This window comes from Oncorhynchus mykiss, chromosome 9, assembly GCF_057628025.1.
Source record: "Oncorhynchus mykiss isolate SJ-2025 chromosome 9, ASM5762802v1, whole genome shotgun sequence".
NCBI classification, from domain to species: domain Eukaryota; kingdom Metazoa; phylum Chordata; class Actinopteri; order Salmoniformes; family Salmonidae; genus Oncorhynchus; species Oncorhynchus mykiss.
In genome coordinates, this window is record NC_143030.1 from 17841240 (window position 1) to 17861389 (window position 20150).

The 20150-nt window shown below is 43.2% G+C and overlaps 1 protein-coding gene across 1 annotated transcript in view; it reads left to right on the plus strand.

Moving 5' to 3' along the window:
- The window catches only part of LOC149980799 (basement membrane-specific heparan sulfate proteoglycan core protein-like), a 162250-nt gene that overhangs the window by 18815 nt on the left and 123285 nt on the right, over positions 1–20150 (plus strand). The window lies entirely within an intron of this gene.

The window sequence follows — 20150 nt, forward strand, 5'->3', positions numbered from 1 at the left end:
CATGTATTTTGTAAAATGGTTTCAGTAGTTGTTATAGTAGTCAGATGAGTGTTCCACTATGGAACTTAAAATGGAGAAGGTATGTTGTGTTTTATAATTATTCTCATATATCAAATAAAAAGTGATGATTCACCTCATCATTATATTGCTTTGAAATATAACTTGATTTAAGTACATATTCATTTTACTTTCTGTATTTCTGAGTTGAAACAATGCTTGAATGTTTCTATACATTTCTTATTATGTAACACTTTCTAACAAAATCTCCATAGGGCTGACAGTCTTCTGTAAACCACATTCAGATTGACTTCTACTGAAATGAACCCATACAGAAGTGTTCCATGTCTGTACTATTATGATGAGATAGAGAGAGGAAGGAATAAGAGGGCAGACCCAGTACACTGAGGGCTTATGCTGTTGCTATGTGACCAACGACCATATTAGTTTCTATATTGTGATCCACTAGAATGTGGAGTAGTTACAAGCCTGTCCCTGAAGGGGGCGATAACCCCAGATGTTTACCTGGAAATACCCACTAAAGGTGAAGTCTGACTGCTTTTCCCCTTTAACCTTTCTCTCTCTATTTATGTTTGCTCCTTTACATGTTGTACAAGTGTCGCACACTCTACACTCTACAAAAATACACATTCAGATATTTAGAGGTAAATTATTGGAATAAATTGGGAAACGCTAAAATGTTTTGATTCATGTACCCAGTTTCCCAGCTTTGAATCTCCTCCCATCTCTGTTTTTTGATAATGCATGTGTATGCTTCTGACGTACACACACACACACACACATACAAACTAAACACACACACATGCACATGCAAAATACATGAACAATTACCCTGATACACATCACATAAACAACACAATAACAAAGACATATATATATGTGGTCAGTCTTTAACTAAAAGTATCCCTCAGATCCATCTGAATAATGAAGGAGTTAGCTAGCGGACTGTGGTTTTGACTCATGCTACTACAAATCAGTAATGTGTGTGAAGAGAGGGGGTGAGGAGGAGGAAGAAGGTGGGGGTGAAGATGTCTATTTGTGGGCAGAGGAACAACTGAGGTTCAAATCAAAATCAAATCAAACTTGATGTATTTAGCCCTTCGTACATCAGCTGATATCTCAAAGTGCTGTACAGAAACCCAGCCTAAAACCACAAACAGCAAGCAATGCAGGTGTTGAAGCGCGTTGGCTAGGAAAAACTCCCTAGAAAGGCCAAAACCTAGAGAGGAACCAGGCTATGAGGGGTGGCCAGTCCTCTTCTGGCTGTGCCGGGTGGAGATTATAACAGAACATGGCCAAGATGTTCAAATGTTCAATAATGACCAGCATGGTCAAATAATAGGTTTGGGACCGGTAGCACGTCCGGTGAACAGGTCAGGATTCCATAGTCGCAGGCAGAACAGTTGAAACTGGAGCAGCAGCACGGCCAGGTCGACTGGGGACAGCAAGGAGTCATCATGCCAGGTAGTCCTGAGGCATTGTCCTAGGCCTCAGGTCCTCTGAGAGAGAGAAAGAAAGAGAGAAAGAGAGAATTAGAGAGGGCATACTTAAATTCACACAGGACACCGGATAAGACAGGATAAGTACTCCAGATATAACAAACTGACCCTAGCCCCCCGACACATAAACTACTGCAGCATAAATACTGGAGGCTGATCCAGGAGGGGTCAGGAGACACTGTGGCCCCAACCGATGATACCCCCGGACAGGGCCAAACAGGAAGGATATAACCCCACCCACTTTGCCAAAGCACAGCCCCCACACCACTAGGGGGATATCTTCAACCACCAACTTACCATCCTGAGACAAGGCCGAGTATAGCCCACAAAGATCTCCGCCACGGCACAACCCAAGGAGGGGCGCCAACCCAGGTTAGCACCCTAGGCTTGAAGGGAGGCCTACACTCAGTAAGGCATATCTATCTATCTATCTATCTATCTTTCTGTGCATTGTGGGTGCAAAAATTAAACAACCATCTGCACATTCTGATATCCAACTGCAAGCTCTGATGTCATCTCCGGTATCTATTCTCATTTCACCCTCCTTTTATCCAATACGGAAGTAACCAGTGTGAGGTCATGTAGCTAATCATAAGAAGTCAGTCAGAAAACATACAGGCCAGCAACAGTTACTCTTTTTTTCTCACAGTCTTCATTCATTTCTGTAGAATGCTTCTCTCTATTCTATTCTATTCTCTGTGCAGCAGCTGACATTAGTGGCTGTGTTGTGCTCACAACAGAAAATGGAGGACACACACTTTTTGTTCCCCCTGAATGCCCACCTCCCTCAAGCTCTCCCCCCGGCACTTTCTCATGTTTTCAGCCAGGGGTGGATTCAGCATGTCAGCCCTCCCTCCAGTCTCACCAACACACAGAGCAGGAGGGCAATATGTCTTCCACCCTTCACCATGGCCCTTTTTGCCTCTAACTGTTGGCGCAAACAATCACAGTCAAGGGGCTTCTTTGTCATTTGCAGAACTGAACACATTCAACTGAAATGTGGCTTCCGCATTGAACCCAAACCCTCTGAATCAGAGTGGTGAGGGGGGCTGCCTTAATTGACATCCATGTCTTTTGCACCTGGGGAACAGTTGTTGTGGGGGTTTAACTGCCTTGCTCAAGGGCAGAACGGCAGATTTATCCACTTTGACGGCTCAGGGATTCAAACAACCGACCTTTCAGTTACTGCCCCAACACTGGCCACCCTCTGTTTTTGTATCAAAGGGCGCTGCTACTCTATACAACAAGACAGGTGAAACCATATTGGCTTCCCTGTTCTACGGGAGACCAGGTTTCCGGCGCTCACTGTTAAAGCCCCTCAGCCCTTTTAAGGATTCTAAGAGATTATTTTGGCAAATGCGACTTGACGCTGTTATGGATAACACTCTCCTTTGAGCTAGAGATCAGTCAGTATAGTAATTTCTTACTTTACTTCTGGGTCTTAGGGAAGAACGGGGGGGGGGGGGGGGGGGGGTTTACTTCACCCTCATTGGGCGGCAGAGCCACAGACAGCTAGCTATCTGGTACTGCCCTAGAGAAAGAAGCCAGTTCAGATTTGTCAGCATCATGGTGGGACCATTAACGCAGCAAAAGCAGGCTAGCTTCTACCCCAAACAGTTCAAAAGACCCATATTACCAAAATCTCCCAATAGTGAATCGCCGGAACCACATTTTATATTCATATACCATATCGTGAGCCGGTCTAAAACTACTCTCCCGTCATTAACCATTTGTTTACACTTCAGTCACCTGACGTTTTAAAGAGACAGTGTACAATTTTAATTGTAATGCATCTCAATAGGAAAATAGTGCATTTACACAATTTAGAATCCTAATATCCACAAATTACTGTAATTCCAATGACAGGTATTTGTATACACATTTTAGCTTTTATAATAAACAAATGTCTTTACAGTGTTACATATTAGTTTCTGGGGCACAACATGTGCTTCAAAAGTAGCTAGAATTCATATTGGCCCAATATAGGCTGTATCTCAATCAATATAAAAATGTGGTGCTCCTAACTTAAAACATTTGGGAGCACTATTGTTACAAATTTTAATTTTTATTTTAGAGCCCTGCAATAGGTCCTGGCAGCTATCGTCATGCAGGGTTTATAACCTAGCGAACAAAGCAATTATCTATGGTGCGTGCATGTGTGTGTGTGTGCGGGTTCGTGCACAGGTGTGTGTGCACGTGTGTGTTTGTTATTAAAAAAATCTTTATTTAACCAGGCAAGTCAGTTAAGAACAAATTCTTATTTACAATGACGGCCTACCCCAGCCAAACCCTAACGACGCTGGGCCAATTGTGTGGCACCCTATGGGACGCCCAATCATGGCCGGTTGTGATACAGCCTGAAATCAAACCAGGGTCTGTAGTGACGCCTCTCGCACTAAGATGCAGTGCCTTGGACCGCTGTGCCTCTCAGGAGCCCTGTTGAGTTAGTGTTTGTCTGAAGTTGTTATATTTCTTGTGTGGGCAGTGGAACAACTGAGGTTAGCTGGCTAGCTGGCTAAAGAGGAAGTAACCTGTGTGACATCATGCAGTATGGGGCCCTACAGAGAAGTTGGTCAGAAAAGAAACACGCCTTTAACCGATACTCTTTTTTCAGTCTTTGTTCATTTCTGTTGAAAGCTTTTCTCTCTAGTCCTCTGTGTGATGGTAAAGAGGCGTGAACTAATCCGTCTGTCATCGTATAGGAAGTAGAGGGGTTTGTCAGAAGAACTGTAGTTCAGAGTTCCATCAGGACACAATGGAGTCCACCTTGATCTGTGTGTTACTCTGTAAGTACTGAGTTAGTGTGTTTGTGTATGAACACTAATTACCTGATTTACTAAACCTTTGATGGAAAAAAGACTACTCATGTATATTAAGAAAATGTTATACTTTAGCTTTTTTGTGTTTTATTCCTTATTGATAAAACAGTGGAAATGCTTATTAGTAAATTGTACTAAAATGATATTGCAGGACATGGTAAGTCTCTGGCCATTTTAAAGCTGCAGTCCGTAATTGAAACTACCACAAAACGATCACCCTGCCACTTGTTGTTGTATACAGCTGAGTAATGTTGCTAGGGGAATTCATTCATGTACAGTGTTTGTTTACACTGATATTGTTAGCAAACATTGTCATTAAATAATAGTATATTTTGTGTTATATTTTATATTTATATAGCGCTTTTTAACCAATTGAGGTACTCAAAGCGCTTTACATAGTACTGGGAAACCCACCTCATCCACCAGCAATGTGTTGCACCCACCTCATCCACCAGCAATGTGTTGCACCCACCTGGGTGATCAGTTGTGTGTCAGAGCTCTCACCACACATCAGCTATTAGGTGGAGAGGTGACGAGAGAGTGCCTTCAGAAAGTATTCATACCCCTTGACTAATTTCACATTTTGTTGTGTTACAGCCTGAATTCAAAATGTATTAAATGGTTTACTTTTCTCACCCATCTACACACAATACCCATAATGACAAAGTGAAACATGTTTTTAGAAATGTTTGAAAATCTATTGAAAATGAAATACAGAAATATCTTAACTACATAATTATTCACACCCCTGAGTCATTACTTTATAGAATCATCTTTGACAGTGGTTCCAGCTGTGAGTTTTTCTTGGTTTTCCTTGGCTTTCAACACCTGGACTGTGCAATATTTGCCCATTATTATTTTTTAAATGATTCAAGCTCTGTCAAATTGGCTGTTGATCATTGCTAGACAACCATTTTCAGGTCTTGCCATAGATTTTCAAGTAAAGTCAAAACTGTATCTCAGCCACTCAAGAACATTGACTTTCTTCGTGGTAATCAACTCCATTGTAGATTTGGCATTGTGTTTTAGGTTATTGTCCTGCTGGAAGGTGAATTCATCTCCAGAGTCTGGTGGAAAGCAGACAACTGTCACGTTCTGACCTCTATTTCTGTTGTTTTGTATTTATTTAGTATGGTCAGGGCGTGAGTTGGGTGGGCAGTCTATGTTTGTTTTTCTATGTTTTGGGGCATTTCTATGTTTTCGGCCTAGTATGGTTCTCAATCAGAGGCAGGTGTCATTAGTTGTCTCTGATTGAGAATCATACTTAGGTAGCCTGGGTTTCACTGTGTGTTTGTGGGTGATTGTTCCTGTCACTGTGTTTGGTGTCACAGGATAGGACTGTTTTGCGTTTTCACATTTATTGTTTTTGTTAGTTGGTTCATGTGTAGTGATTTATTAAAACATGAATAACCACCACGCTGCGCTTTGGTCCGCTTCTCTTCCTCCTACAGACGAACGCCGTTACAGAATCACCCACCGCAACAGGACCAAGCGGCGTGGTAACGGGCAACAGCGGCACAAGGAGGAATGGACTTGGGATGATGTGTTGGACGGCAAGGGTTGCTACACATGGGAGGAGATCCTGGCGGGAAAGGATCGCCTTCCATGGGAACAGGTGGAGGCAGCGAGGAGAGCAGAGGCAGCCGGAGAGAGGAGCCGGCGATATGAGGGAACACGGTTGGCAAGGAAGCCCGGGAGTCAGCCCCAAAAATTTCTTGGGGGGGGGCTAACAGGGAGTATGGCTACGCCAGGTAGGAGACCTGAGCCAACTTCCTGTGGTTACCGGGGGGCTAGAGAGACCGGGCAGGCACCGTGTTATGCTGTGGAGCGCACGGTGTCCCCAGTGCGGGTGCACAGCCCGGTGCGGTACATTCCAGCTCCGCGTATCGGCCGGGCTAGAGTGGGCATCGAGCCAAGTGCCATGAAGCCGGCTCTACGCATCTGGTCTCCAGTGCGTCTCCTTGGGCCGGCTTACATGGCACCAGCCTTGCGCACGGTGTCCCCGGTTCGCCTGCATAGCCCAGTGCGGGCTATTCCACCTCGCCGCACTGGCAGGGCGACCGGGACCATTCAACCGGGTAAGGTTGGGCAGGCTCGGTGCTCAAGAGCTCCAGTGCGCCTGCACGGCCCGGTCTATCCGTCACCACCTCCACGCACCAGCCCTCCGGTGGCAGCTCCCCGTACCAGGCTGTCTCTCCGGCCCATCCTTGCAGGGGCTCTCTCCTCTCCAGCGCTGCCGGAGTCTCCCGCCTCTCCGGCGCTACCAGAGCCTTCCTCCTCTCCAGCGCTGCCGGAGTCTCCCGCTTGTTCGGCGCTAGGAGAGCTACTCAGCCCAGTGCCGCCCGTCTGCCCAGCGCCGCCAGTGCCGCCCGTCTGCCCAGCGCCGCCAGTGCCGCCCGTCTGCCCAGCGCCGCCAGTGCCGCCCGTCTGCCCAGCGCCGCCAGTGCCGCCCGTCTGCCAGGAGCCGCCAGTGCCGCCCGTCTGCCAGGAGCCGCCAGTGCCGCCAGTCAGCCAGGGGCCGCCAGTGCCGCCAGTCAGCCAGGGGCCGCCAGTGCCGCCAGTCAGCCAGGGGCCGCCAGTGCCGCCAGTCAGCCAGGGGCCGCCAGTGCCGCCAGTCAACCAGGGGCCGCCAGTCAGCCCAGCGCCAGCGCCGCCAGTCAACCAGGGGCCGCCAGTGCCGCCAGTAAGCCAGGGGCCGCCAGTGCCGCCAGTCAGCCAGGGGCCGCCAGTAAGCCAGGGGCCGCCAGTGCCGTCAGTCAGCCAGGGGCCGCCCGAGCAGCTGCCCCTCTGTCCAGAGCAGCTGTCGCCCCTCTGTCCCGAGCAGCTGTCCCTCTGTCCCGAGCAGCTGCCCCTCTGTCCCGAGCAGTTGCCGCCCCTCTGTCCCGAGCTGCTATCGCCCCTCTGTCCCGAGCTGCTATCGCCCCTCTGTCCCGAGCTGCTATCGCCCCTCTGTCCCGAGCTGCTATCGCCCCTCTGTCCCGAGCTGCTATCGCCCCTCTGTCCCGAGCTGCTATCGCCCCTCAGTCCCGAGCAGCTGCTTCACCTCTGTCCCGAGCTGCCCCTCTGTCCCGAGCAGCCCCTCTGTCCAGTGGGGTCATTGAGAGGGGTGGCCATGGTGAGTAAGCCAGGGAGGCGGACAATAAGGCGGACTAAGACAATGGTGAAGTGGGGTCCGCGTCCCGCGCCAGAGCCGCCACCGCGGACAGACGCCCACCCAGACCCTCCCCTATAGGTCAAGGTTTTGCGGCCGGAGTCCGCACCTTTGGGGGGGGGTACTGTCACGTTCTGACCTCTATTTCTGTTGTTTTGTATTTATTTAGTATGGTCAGGGCGTGAGTTGGGTGGGCAGTCTATGTTTGTTTTTCTATGTTTTGGGGCATTTCTATGTTTTCGGCCTAGTATGGTTCTCAATCAGAGGCAGGTGTCATTAGTTGTCTCTGATTGAGAATCATACTTAGGTAGCCTGGGTTTCACTGTGTGTTTGTGGGTGATTGTTCCTGTCACTGTGTTTGGTGTCACAGGATAGGACTGTTTTGCGTTTTCACATTTATTGTTTTTGTTAGTTGGTTCATGTGTAGTGATTTATTAAAACATGAATAACCACCACGCTGCGCTTTGGTCCGCTTCTCTTCCTCCTACAGACGAACGCCGTTACAACAACTAGGTTTTCTCTAGGATTTTGCCTGTGCTTAACTCTGTTTATTTTTTATCCTGAAAAATTCCCCAGTCCTCGATTGCAAGCAAACCCATAACATGATGCAGTCACCACTTGAAAATATGAGTGGAACTCATGATGAATGTATTGTATTGTATTTGTTCCAACCATAACACTCTGTATTCAGCACAAAAAAAACAGTATTGCTTTGCCACATTTTTTGCAGAATTACTTTAGTATGTTGTTGCACACAGGATGCATGTTTTGGAAAATGTATATTCTGTACAGGCTTCCTTCTTTTCACTCTGTCAATTAGGTTAGTATTGTGGAGTAACTACAATGTTGTTGATCGATCCTCAGTTTTCTCCTATCACAGCCATTTAACTCTAACTGTTTTAAAAAGTCACCATTGGCCTCATGGTGAAATCCCTGAGTAGTTTCCTTCCTCTCTGGCAAGTTAGTGAGGAAGGACACCTTTATCGTTGTAGTGACTGGGTGTATTGATACACCATCCAAAGTGTAATTACCAACTTCACCATGTTTAGATGGTTATTCAAGTCTGCTTTTTTACATTTTGTCCATCTACCAATAGGTGCCCATCTTTAAGAGATTTTGGAAAACCTGGTCTTGTGGTTAAATCTGTGTTCGAAATTCACTTCTCAACTGAGGGGCCTTATAACTAATAGTCTGTGTGGGGTACAGAGATGAGGTTGTCATTCAAAAATCATTTTAAACACTATCATTGCACACATAGTGAGTCCATGAATCTTATTATGTGACTTGTTAATAAAATTCACTTCTGAACTTGTCTGCTTGTCTGAAATGTCTGCTTTTCATTTGTAAATATCTATGGGGTATTGTGTGTAGGCCAGTGACACAGTGACAAAGCATTTCAATCTAATACATTTGAAATTCAGGCTGTAACACAACAACATGTGGAAAAAGTCAAGGGGTGTGAATACTTTCTGAAGACACTGTATTGTGCCAATTAGTAATGAGGGGGATGATTAGGTGGCTAGGTTGGGGAATGTTGCCATGACACCAGGGTTAACATCCCTAGTCTTACAATAAGTGACATGGGATTTTTAATAACCACAGAGAGTCAGGACAACCATTTAACTTCCTATCAATAAGACAGCACACTAAGTAGGGAAATGTCACCTAGACTGCTCTGGTATCTCCTTAGACCAGAGGGAAGAGTGGCCCCTGCTGACCCTCCAACACCACTTCCAGCAGTCTCCTATCCAGAGACAGACAAGGCCCGACCCTGCTTAGCTTCAGAAGCAAGCCAGCAGTGGGATGAAGGGTGGTATGCTGCTGGTACTGTAGGTGGCAACATGTAAAGTGACATGTGATAACATTACTTACTTACTGACTGTATTGTTCCCATGGGGAAATGTTGTTGCAGTGTCATGTACACATTTAAAGTGGCATTTAAATACAAAACAAAATTGACAATACAACTTTCATAACAGTTACGCACCAATAAAAAACAATAATAGTAAGAAATTAAACATGAAATAAAAAAGAAGAAAAAGACTAGCCTGCTGGACTTACGGAGTCAATGTAAACTACACGTCATTAAACTACAAATATTGTAGCACATGGAAACATGATCTCGTGAAATAAATGAGACAACATGGGGATACAAATATTCAATGTGATGCCAAGAAACTTAACGTGATAACATTTTCACAACTAAAACAGCAAATATATAAAAAAATCAAATGTGAAAATGCAATTCTACAGAGTTAGATTTTCTCAGGTGAAAGTTTTTCACACGTGAAATTGTTGCAATTCACATGTGAGGTGGAAACGTATTATTTCTCTCGTGAAAAGGTGGTGTTAATATTAATTTAATACATGTGAACATATGGTTTCAAGATTTACCTCACGTCTCTAGTTTTCACATGTGAAAATGTCAGCTCAACATGTGAAAACAGTTGTTTCACATGTGAAAATGTCAGCTCAACATGTGAAAACAGTTGTTTCACATGTGAAAATGCAATTTGAATGTGAAAGCGCACATTTCACCTGAGTCTTTTTTGCAAGGGATGTAATTAAATGGTGTATGAGTTTTAAGGTGAGTGACATGCTGTACATTTGACATGATCACTTCAATATGACCCCACCTGGGATTTGAAACTCAGAACCTCTACATTTGGGGTACGCTGATCTTTCTGCTGCGCTAAAGAGTCTGTACTTCTGCATTCTCAGAAGTCCCCTACAGATGAATTACCTATTCCTATATCTATACCTAAACCTATATCACCGCACGTTGCTAAATAATGCCATCTGCACTTCTATTTTAGTTATCAGTTAATCTGACATCATTTATTTTATTTAATTACTTCAGTAACTTGTGTTTTTTCTGTATATTTGTATAATGTTGGTGGGGCATATTATTCTGTTTTAATGTTACTCCTGAATCACTATGATAAATATAATAGGTTTTATTGAGTGTATTTTAAACAAAGCTGAGATTTACAGTAAAGTTCAACGTTTAGCAATACAGGTGAAATCAGTTATTGACACAGAAACGGTGCCGTGGAAGATTGGAATGCCATGAACCAAGAGATTGTGAGTTTCAATCAAATCACATTTTATTGGTCACATACACATATTTATCAGATGTAATTGCGGGTTTTGCAAAATGCTTGTGAGGACATTGCATTTAGATTAGTTGTTTATTTAGTCACATGCATAAGGTCAGATGTAATAGCAGTGTACAGTGAAATACTTAAACTCTGAGATCCAACAGTTCAGGTGTAAATGAAACAATAATACAAAATAAAAAAATAATACATACATATTTACAACTTTGACAATGAAAAGTATAAATGTCCATTAGGTTGTGGGCAGGGTAATTGTCGGTATCAGGCTGTGATGCAGTTGACATACTAGGCTGTAATGCAGCCCGACAGTATGCTCTTGATGGTGCTCCTGTAGAAAACTGTGGTGCCCCTTGGGAAAAGGCCGAATTTCATCAGCCTCCTGAGGTTAAAGAGTTGCTGTCGAGCCCTCCTCACCACGGTGTCTGTGTGGTTTGACCATTTCTGCTCCAAGGAACTTTAAGTTTTTGACCATCTCCACGGCAACCCCATTGATGAGGATGGGGGTGTGTCCAACCTGGTTCCTCCTGAGGTCCGCAATCAGCTTTGTTTTGCTGAAGGTGAGGGAGTGGTTTTTTACCTGGCACGACACCGGCAGAGTGCCTACCTCCTTCATGTATGGTGTCTCGCCGCTCTTGGTAATCAGGCCTACTACTGTTGTGTCGCCAGTGAACTTGATGATGGAGTTGGAACTGGTTGAGGCCATGCAGTCGTGGGTATACAGGGAGTACAGCAGATGACTAAGGATGCACCCTTGTGGGGCCCCTGTGTGGAGAATCCGTGTTGATGAGGTAATGTTGCCTATCTTCATCACCTGAGGGCTGCCCGTCAGGAAGTCTAGGACCCAGTTGCATAAGGAAGAGTTCAGTCCCAGGGCTGTGAGTTTTCTGGTGAGCTTAGAGGGCACAATGGTATTGATGGCCGAGCTGTAGTCAATAAACAGCATCCGCAGATATGCAATCCTCTTGTTCGGGTGTGTGAGGGCTGCTTGCAGTGAAATGGCGATTGTGTTGTCCATGGATCTGTTGGGGCAGTAGGGGAAATGGAGAGGGTCGTGTGGGTCGGGGAGGGAGCATGTTATGTAGTCTTTGACAAGCCCCTCAAAGTATTTCATAATGATGGAATTGAGTGCAATGGGTCGGTAGTCATTTAGTTAAGTTACTATCTCTTTCTTGGTCAAGTGGATATCTTGAATAATAATTACAGTATAAATAAACAATCACAATGTAATCATGTCAAAGTGAGTCAAATATGAAAGTTGAAAACACTGACTGTGTGACGTTCCGGGGACATCCTAACGACAAATTTTAGGGCATCACCTGTGAAATGTAATGTTAAAAATATCCACCTCTGAAACTTCATATGAAATATCATCACATGTGAAGTGTTCCAAAACCAAATGGTTTTCATTGATTCCACATGTGAAAGGTTATGTGATCACATGTGAAGATCCATCCACCTGGAAAAGAGGAATGCATATGTGAGGATTGGCAGGACAGAGAAGCTATGTCTGGTAAGACGAGAGGCGGGTGTGTGTGTCTGTTTGTAAATAACAGCTGGTGCACGATTTCTAATATTAAAGAAGTCTTGAGGTTTTGCTCGCCTGAGGTAGAGTACCTCATGATAATCTGTAGACCACACTATCTACCAGGAGAGTTCTCATCTATATCATTCGTAGCCATCTATTTACCACCACAAACCGATGTTGGCACTAAGACCGTACTCAACAAGCTGTATAAGGACATAAGCAAACAAGACAATGTGCATCCAGAAGCAGTGCCCCTAGTGGCCGGGGACTTTAATGCAGGCAAACTTCAATCAGTTCTACCAGATTTCTTCCATCATGTTGAATGTGCAACCAGAGGGAAAAAAATCCTAGACCACCTTTACTCCATACACAGAGATGCATAGAAAGCTCTCCCTCGCCCTCCATTTGGGAAAATCTGGCAATAATAATATCCTCCTGACTCCTGCTTACAAGCAAAAACTAAAGCAGGAAGTACCAGTGACTCGCTCAATACGAACGTGGTCAGAAGACCAATGACACTGAGGAGTATACCACCTCAGTCATCATCTTCATCAATAAGTGCATCGATGACGTCATCCCCACAGTGACCGTACGTACATATCTCAACCTGAAGACATGGATTACAGGGAACATCCACACTGAGCTAAAGGCTAGAGCTGCCGCTTTCATGGAGCGGTACACTAATCCGGACACACACTAAGAAATCTCGCTATGCCCTTATGCAGGAGTGGCTAAGGCTGTTCTGACCATACACCCCAACAGCTCCCAGATATTCAGTGGAGAGTCTGTCACTCTCAGATGTGACATAAAGGGGGGAGGAGTCACTGACAGGGAGTACAGATGGTTAACACCCAGTCCAGATCAATGTCCACAGAAAGAACATGAATGTATTATCAGTTCAACTGAGTTTTCCCACTGTGGTGACGACAGATGTCTGGGTTCACATCAGCAGCAGGATTCTAAATTGAGTAATCAGTGACACGTACGTCATCTTATCTCTCATTCACATCTGTGCCTCCGTTCTTATAACCAGATTGCTAGAGAATTTAATGTTTATTTTTCCACCATAAGCCACCTCCAACGTTGTTTCAGAGAACCGTCTTCACAACTACGTGTAACCACGTCAGCCCAGGACTTCCACATCCGGCTTCTTCACCTGTGGGATGGTCTGAGACAAGCCACCCGGACACCTGATGAAACTCTAGGTTTCCACCAAAAAATGTGTCAGAAGCTGTCTCAGGGAAACGTATCTGTTTGCTCATCGTCTTCACCAGGGTCTTGAACTGACTGCTACTTGGTGTTGTAACGGACTTCAGAGAGCAATGCTCACCTTCGATGGCACGCTGGAGAAGTTTGCTCTTCACAGATTAATAACGGTTAAAACTGTATTGGGTATGGCATCCTGTTTGTGAGTGGTTTGCTTTTGTCAACGTTGTGAACAGAGTGCCCCATGGTGGCAGTGTTTTTAATTGTATATTAATTATTGTTTTTTACGTACATTTATTTAACTAGCAAGTCAGTTAAGAACAAATTCTAATTTATAATGAAAGCCTAGGAACCGTGGGTTAACTGCCTTGTTCCAGGGTGTAATGACAGGTTTTTACCTTGTCAGCACGGGGATTTAATCCAGCAGCCTTTCGGTTACTGGCCCAACACTCTAACCGTTATGGTATGGGCAGGCATAAGCTATGGACAACTAACAAATATTGGCAATTTGAGATCCTGAGACCCATTGTAATGCCATTAATCCGCCCCCTTCACCTCATGTTTCAGCATGATAATGCATGGCCCTATGTCTCAAGGATCTGTACACATTTCCTGGAAGCTGAAAATGTCCCAGTTCTTCCATGGCCTGCATACTCACCAGACATGTCAGCCATTGAGCTTTCTTTGGGATATTCTGGGACGACATCTACAACAGTGTGTTCCAGTTCCCGCCAGTATCCAGCAACTTGGCACAGCCATTGAAGTGGAGTGGGACAACATTCCACAGGCCACAATCAACAGCCTGATCAACACTGCCGTGCTGTATGAGGCAAATTGTGGTCCCACCCGATACTGACTGCTTTTCTGATCCATGCCCCTACATTTTTAAAAAGTATCTGTGACCAACAGATGCATATCTGCATTCCCAGTCATAGGAAATCCATAGATTAGGGCCTAATGAATTTATTACATTTGACTAATATCTAATATACATATACATTGACTAATTTACATGAACTGTAACTCAGTAAAATCTGAAATTGTTGCATGTTGAGTTTATTTAAATTCAGTGTATTAGTATATACATTTCACAGAATATTAGAATTATACACTTTTTTTTAAAGACTACTTTTACAATATATTTGCTCTTGTATTTCACTTTTTTTTTCAATCATCCACAAGAGGGCATGAATGCACAAGTAAACGGTTATAGTCAACTCATCCATACAACTGTCTTTCAGCCTTCCTTTCAGCCTAAAATAGTTTTGGGGCTCCCAATGTGTGAGTTCAAGGGACAATCTGTGATTGGTACATACACTTTGGGAATCTTAAAGAATATAACTTGCAAATGCCTCGAGATTAGTTGCTGTTGCTGTCTTTTTTATTTGATTTTTTATTGTAAAATAATAAACATATTATTTAAAAAAAAAAGAGATTAGATTAGTTGCCAATAGAGATTTTCATAATTCATTTTAAAATAAAGGTGTTGAAATGGACATTTCCTCTCTGTTTTATGAAGTATTTCTGAAAACATCTAGACAAAATAGAATGTTTCAGTGCTCAGTGTCCACTTTCACAGTGTGTGAGAAACACCTCAAAACAAAGAGATCATGAAAGGGATCAATAGAGGACATTCACTACAGTATATTAATTGTCATGAATTAACCCCATAAAAAGATAAAATCATTTTACAGTACAATTTCCAGTTTTACTCTTCCCATCCAGTAATATGTTTGTCATGCATTCAAACACAATGAAATGTTAGTGACAAAAACATATTTGATCATGACTAAATGCATGGGATGTAAGGCTATGTGGTATTTACAGGCCCAGCTCTGAGGGGGTTGCTAAAAGACCAGGAACAATTAAGCTTCATGGTTTATCCTCGAAAACCAGTTACTGGTTATAGTTTTTGATTGAATACTGTCTTCCTCATTGAGTCTCTGGTCTGTGGGATGATGTGTATACACACACACACACACACAAGTCCCAGGAGGATGCTGAGTGAGAACAGTGTGGTGGTGAGGTACATAACACAACTCATATTGGGTTCCTATTTTCCCCTGGGCTTTATTAGAATATTGTGGTAATATCAATGTACTGCAGTCATACTGATACCATCTCTAAAGGCAGTACCAAGACAGTTGGCTTGTCATGTTCATTAGAATGTACTGCAGGCAGGATTCTAGCTCGCTGAAGTTACAGTGTGTATTCATTTCATATTACAACACTTATTATTTTGACTCTATTTGTGGAAACGACTGTTGTTTTCTGTGAATCTATTTATATAATCGGTGACAGTGACTCTATTCTCATATTTACATACTGTCTCTGCAGTCTGTTGTCCAAGGCAGGTAAATGATGTGGTAAGGTGTAGTAATATAAGGAATTAGTCTTTTGATCCTCTTTCATGGTTTTAAAATGACAAAATATCAACCAGTGTGTATGAACAATGCAACTACTAATACCTCTACCACTACCACTACTACTACTGTATCACCATGTCCTACAATACATTTTTACAAATATCCTTATATCCCACTGTGTTATTCTAGCATGACTCAACAAAAAGAGAGATATGTGTCAGTGCATCAATGTCATGGTATTGTTGTCAGATACTGTGACAGATCTCTGTAATGTGTTGCATAAAGAAGACATGTTGAGCTCTAGAATCTTCTTACTGAATAGTGTTTATTCTCAAAGGTTCTGGGATGTCACATGTCCTACTTACCTTAGTACACTTGTAACAACCTAATCATTAAAAAACGTATATTTGATCAAACAAGCCACAAGTAGCAAATAAGCCATTAAGTGACTCCCAAACCCGCATGCGGGAGCGTAATCATCACCTGAAACTAATTAGCATAACGCAGCGAACCTAAATATCCCTAGAAAATATTCCTATTAATGAAAATCACAAATGAAATATATTGAGACACAGCTTAGCCTTTTGTTAATGACCCTGTCGTCTCAGATTTTCAAAATATGCTTTACAGCCAACGCTAGACAAGTGGGAACGTGTTTTTTTCCAAAAATGAAAATACTGCCCCTAGAGTTCCAAGAGGGCCATTAAATTATTTATTTTACCAAATTCGCCACTCTCTTATTGACCTCTGTACATAAACTCCTTGCTTGGTAAGCGAAAAATACTGAAAACACCACATGATGGGGAAGACAGATTTTTGGGACATTTGTCTCGTTTCAACTCTTCCTCTCTGGTTTGTCTCAGTCTTGCCCTCTACCTGTAGTTAGGACAGGTTAAGCCTGTGTACATTTTGTAAATCTAGGTTACTTACTTGATATTTTGTACTTCATGGCGTCGTCACATACTCCTTCCCACAGTTTTGCTGTGTCCACTCCTTTTACAGAAAGAGGAAGTTGACTTGAGATAAACAGGACATGCTAATTTACTTTAATTCTGACAAAAAGCCCTATTTGTTTCAAAGCCACAGGAACTGTAGGGGACACTGGACACTAACTTTGGAACGCAATGTTCCAACTGCAACTCTCAACTTGATATAGAATGTTATGTAGTAGGTGTTAACACACAGTTAGGCAATACACTCAGGCAGAGGCTGAGGGCATGAGATGTGAAAAAAAACTACCCCAGCTCCTCGTCAGCTCAGTAGGCAAATAGTCTAGAGACGCTGCTGACACTGTTTGCGAGATGCTGGAAAAAAGGCATTTTTTTAAACCGTCCATCGAGTCCTGCCATGTCTACAGACATCACCCAAACAAACAAGAACAGTCCCTCAGAGAATGATCGAGTGCAGAGCTGGTAAATAGTTGCTTATAGATATGTCAGTTATGTAGCTAGCTGCCGGCTGACACTGAGCTTCAGCTGTCTAATGAACAAGTCAACCACCAAACCCCTGGGAGGATATAGTTACTTAGCTTGCTGACTGTGGTTTTGACATGCTCTCCTAAGCAGCAGTGTGACAGTGAGAGGTGAGAAGAGCTGCGTGTGTATGAAGGGAGGGGGTGGCTGAAGATGTCCATTTCCTTTGTGGGCAGTGGCACAAATTAGGTTAGCTAGCTAGGCATGCATATATATATATATATATCTCAGTATACAGAGAAAGCATTTTTGACCATTCTTGATACACAAGGGAAACTGTTCAACGTGAAAAACCCAGCAGCGTTAGAGTTCTTGAAACAAACCAGTGTGTCTGGCACTTGATACCAGACCCCGTTCAAAGGTTCTTAAATCGTTAGTCTTGCCAGTTCACCCTCTGCGTGGCACACATACACAACCCATGTCTCAATTGTCTCAAGGATTAAAAATCCTTCTTTAACATGTCTTCTCCCCTTCATCTACACTGATTGAAGTGGATTTCCCCTGGATTAACCTGTTCAGTCTATGGCATGGAAAGAGCAGGTGTCCTTAATGTTTTGTACACTCAGTGTATGTCTTCCTGTCTGTCTGTCTGTCTTTCCGTATCCATCTATCTGTTCATAGTTCAACATGAAACAAACATCTGCACATTCTGATGTCAAACCACAAGATCTGATCTCAGATCTCTATTCTGGTTCCATCCTCTTTCCTCCAATAAAGAGGTTGGGGCCATGTACCTAATGTAGCCAACCATAAAAATACATTTCTCAGAAAATAACAGTTACTGTTCTTTTGTTCAGTCTTTATACATTTCTGCAGAATCTTGTCTCTCTTTTTCTCTGTGTGATGTAATCAGACTCACCATACAGGAAGTAGAGCGGTTTGTCAGAAGAACTGTAGTTCGGAGATGGTCAGTGGGACAGAATGGAGAACACCTTGCTCTGTGTGCTACACTGAAAGTACTGTCGATGTATTAGTGTCTGTACTGTAATTACTTTCTTGGTCTTTGTTGAATCTACTGTGGATACTGTGGTGAAGATGATGCTAGATATTCATTTATTTGATCAAACCTCCATCTTTATGTTTCATCCTCTTTGTCTCTGTCACTGCTTTTCCTTTCTCAGTCATATTTTATTTTAAAGAAATAGGTGATTCAGTTGAAATAGGTGATTCAATTGAAATAGGTGATTCAATTGAAATAGGTGATTGATACACTATTTATATTGAGTCATTCATGATGTACGTGTCAGTATTCGGTTGTGTTTGTATGCTCTGTATAGAAAAGTAAAACAAATGTGTCTTATTTGTCTCATGATACTGTAACAAGTATAAGGTATTGTGTTGATTGTGTCTATGCAGAGAAACCTGTTCTGACCATCCAGCCCAACAGCACTCTGTACCCTGGAGAGACAGTTACTCTTACCTGTTCAATAGGATATATGTCAATTCCTGACAAGTAATCCTTGTAAAAAAATTCCCTGTTTTAGGTCAGTTAGGATCACCACTTTATTTTAAGAATGTGAAATGTCAGAATAATGGTAGGGAGAATTATTTATTTCAGCTTTTATTTATTTTATCACATTCCCAGCATGTCAGAAGTTTACATACACTCAATTAGTATTTGGTAGGATTGCTTTTAAATTGTTTAACTTGGGTCAAACGTTTTGGGTAGCCTTCCACAAGCTTCCCACAATGAGTTGGGTGAATTTTGGCCCATTCCTCCTGACAGAGCTGGTGTAACTGAGTCAGGTTTGTAAGGCCTCCTTGCTCACACACGCTTTTTCAGTTCTGCGCACAAATCTTCGATAGGATTGAGGTCAGGGCTTTGTGATGGCCACTCCAATACCTTGGCTTTGTTATCCTTAAGCCATTTTGCCATTACTTTGGAAGTATGCTTGGGGTCACGCTTTTTCAGTTCTGCGCACAAATCTTCGATAGGATTGAGGTCAGGGCTTTGTGATGGCCACTCCAATACCTTGACTTTGTTATCCTTAAGCCATTTTGCCACTACTTTGGAAGTATGCTTTGAAAGACCCATTTGCGACTAAGCTTTAACTTCCTGACTGATGTCTTGAGATGTTGCTTCAATATATCCACATAATTTTCCTCCCTCATGATGCAATCTATTTTGTGAAGCGCACCAGTCCCTCCTGCAGCAAAGCACCTCCACAACATAACGCTGCCACCCCCGTCCTTCACAGTTGGGATGGTGTTCTTCGGCTTGCAAGCCTTCCCCTTTTCCTCCAAACATAACGTTGGTCATTATGGACAAACAGTTATATTTGTTTCATCAGACCAGAGGTCATTTCTTCATGTGCAGTGGCTTCTTACTTTCTGAGCGGCCTTTCAGGTTATGTCGATATAGGACTCGTTTTTACTGTGGATATAGATACTTTTGTACCTGTTTTCTTCCAGCATCTTCACAAGGTCCTTTGCTGTTGTTTTGGGATTGATTTGCACTTTTCGCACCAAAGTACGTCCATCTCTAGGAGACAGAACGCGTCTCCTTCCTGAGCAGTATGATGGCTGCGTGGTCCCATGGTGTTTATACTTGCGTACTATTATTTGTACAGATGAAGGTGGTACCATCAAGCATTTGAAAATTACTCAGAAGGATGAACCAGACTTGTGGAGGTCTACAATTCTTTTCTGAGGTCTTGGCTGATTTCTTTTGATTTCCCATGATGTCAAGCAAAGAGGCACTGAGTTCGAAGGTAGGCCTTGAAATACATCCACAGGAACACCTCCAATTGATTCAAATTATGTCATTTAGCCTATCAAAAGCTTCTAAAGCCATGACATAATTTTCTGGAATTTTCCAAGCTGTTTAAAGGCACAGTCAACTTAGTGTATGTAAACGTCTGACCCGCTGGAATTGTGATATAGTGAATTATAAGTGAAATAATCTGTCTGTAAACAATTGTTGGAAACATTACTTGTGTCATGCCCAAAGTAGAGTGGTTGAAAAACAAGTTTTA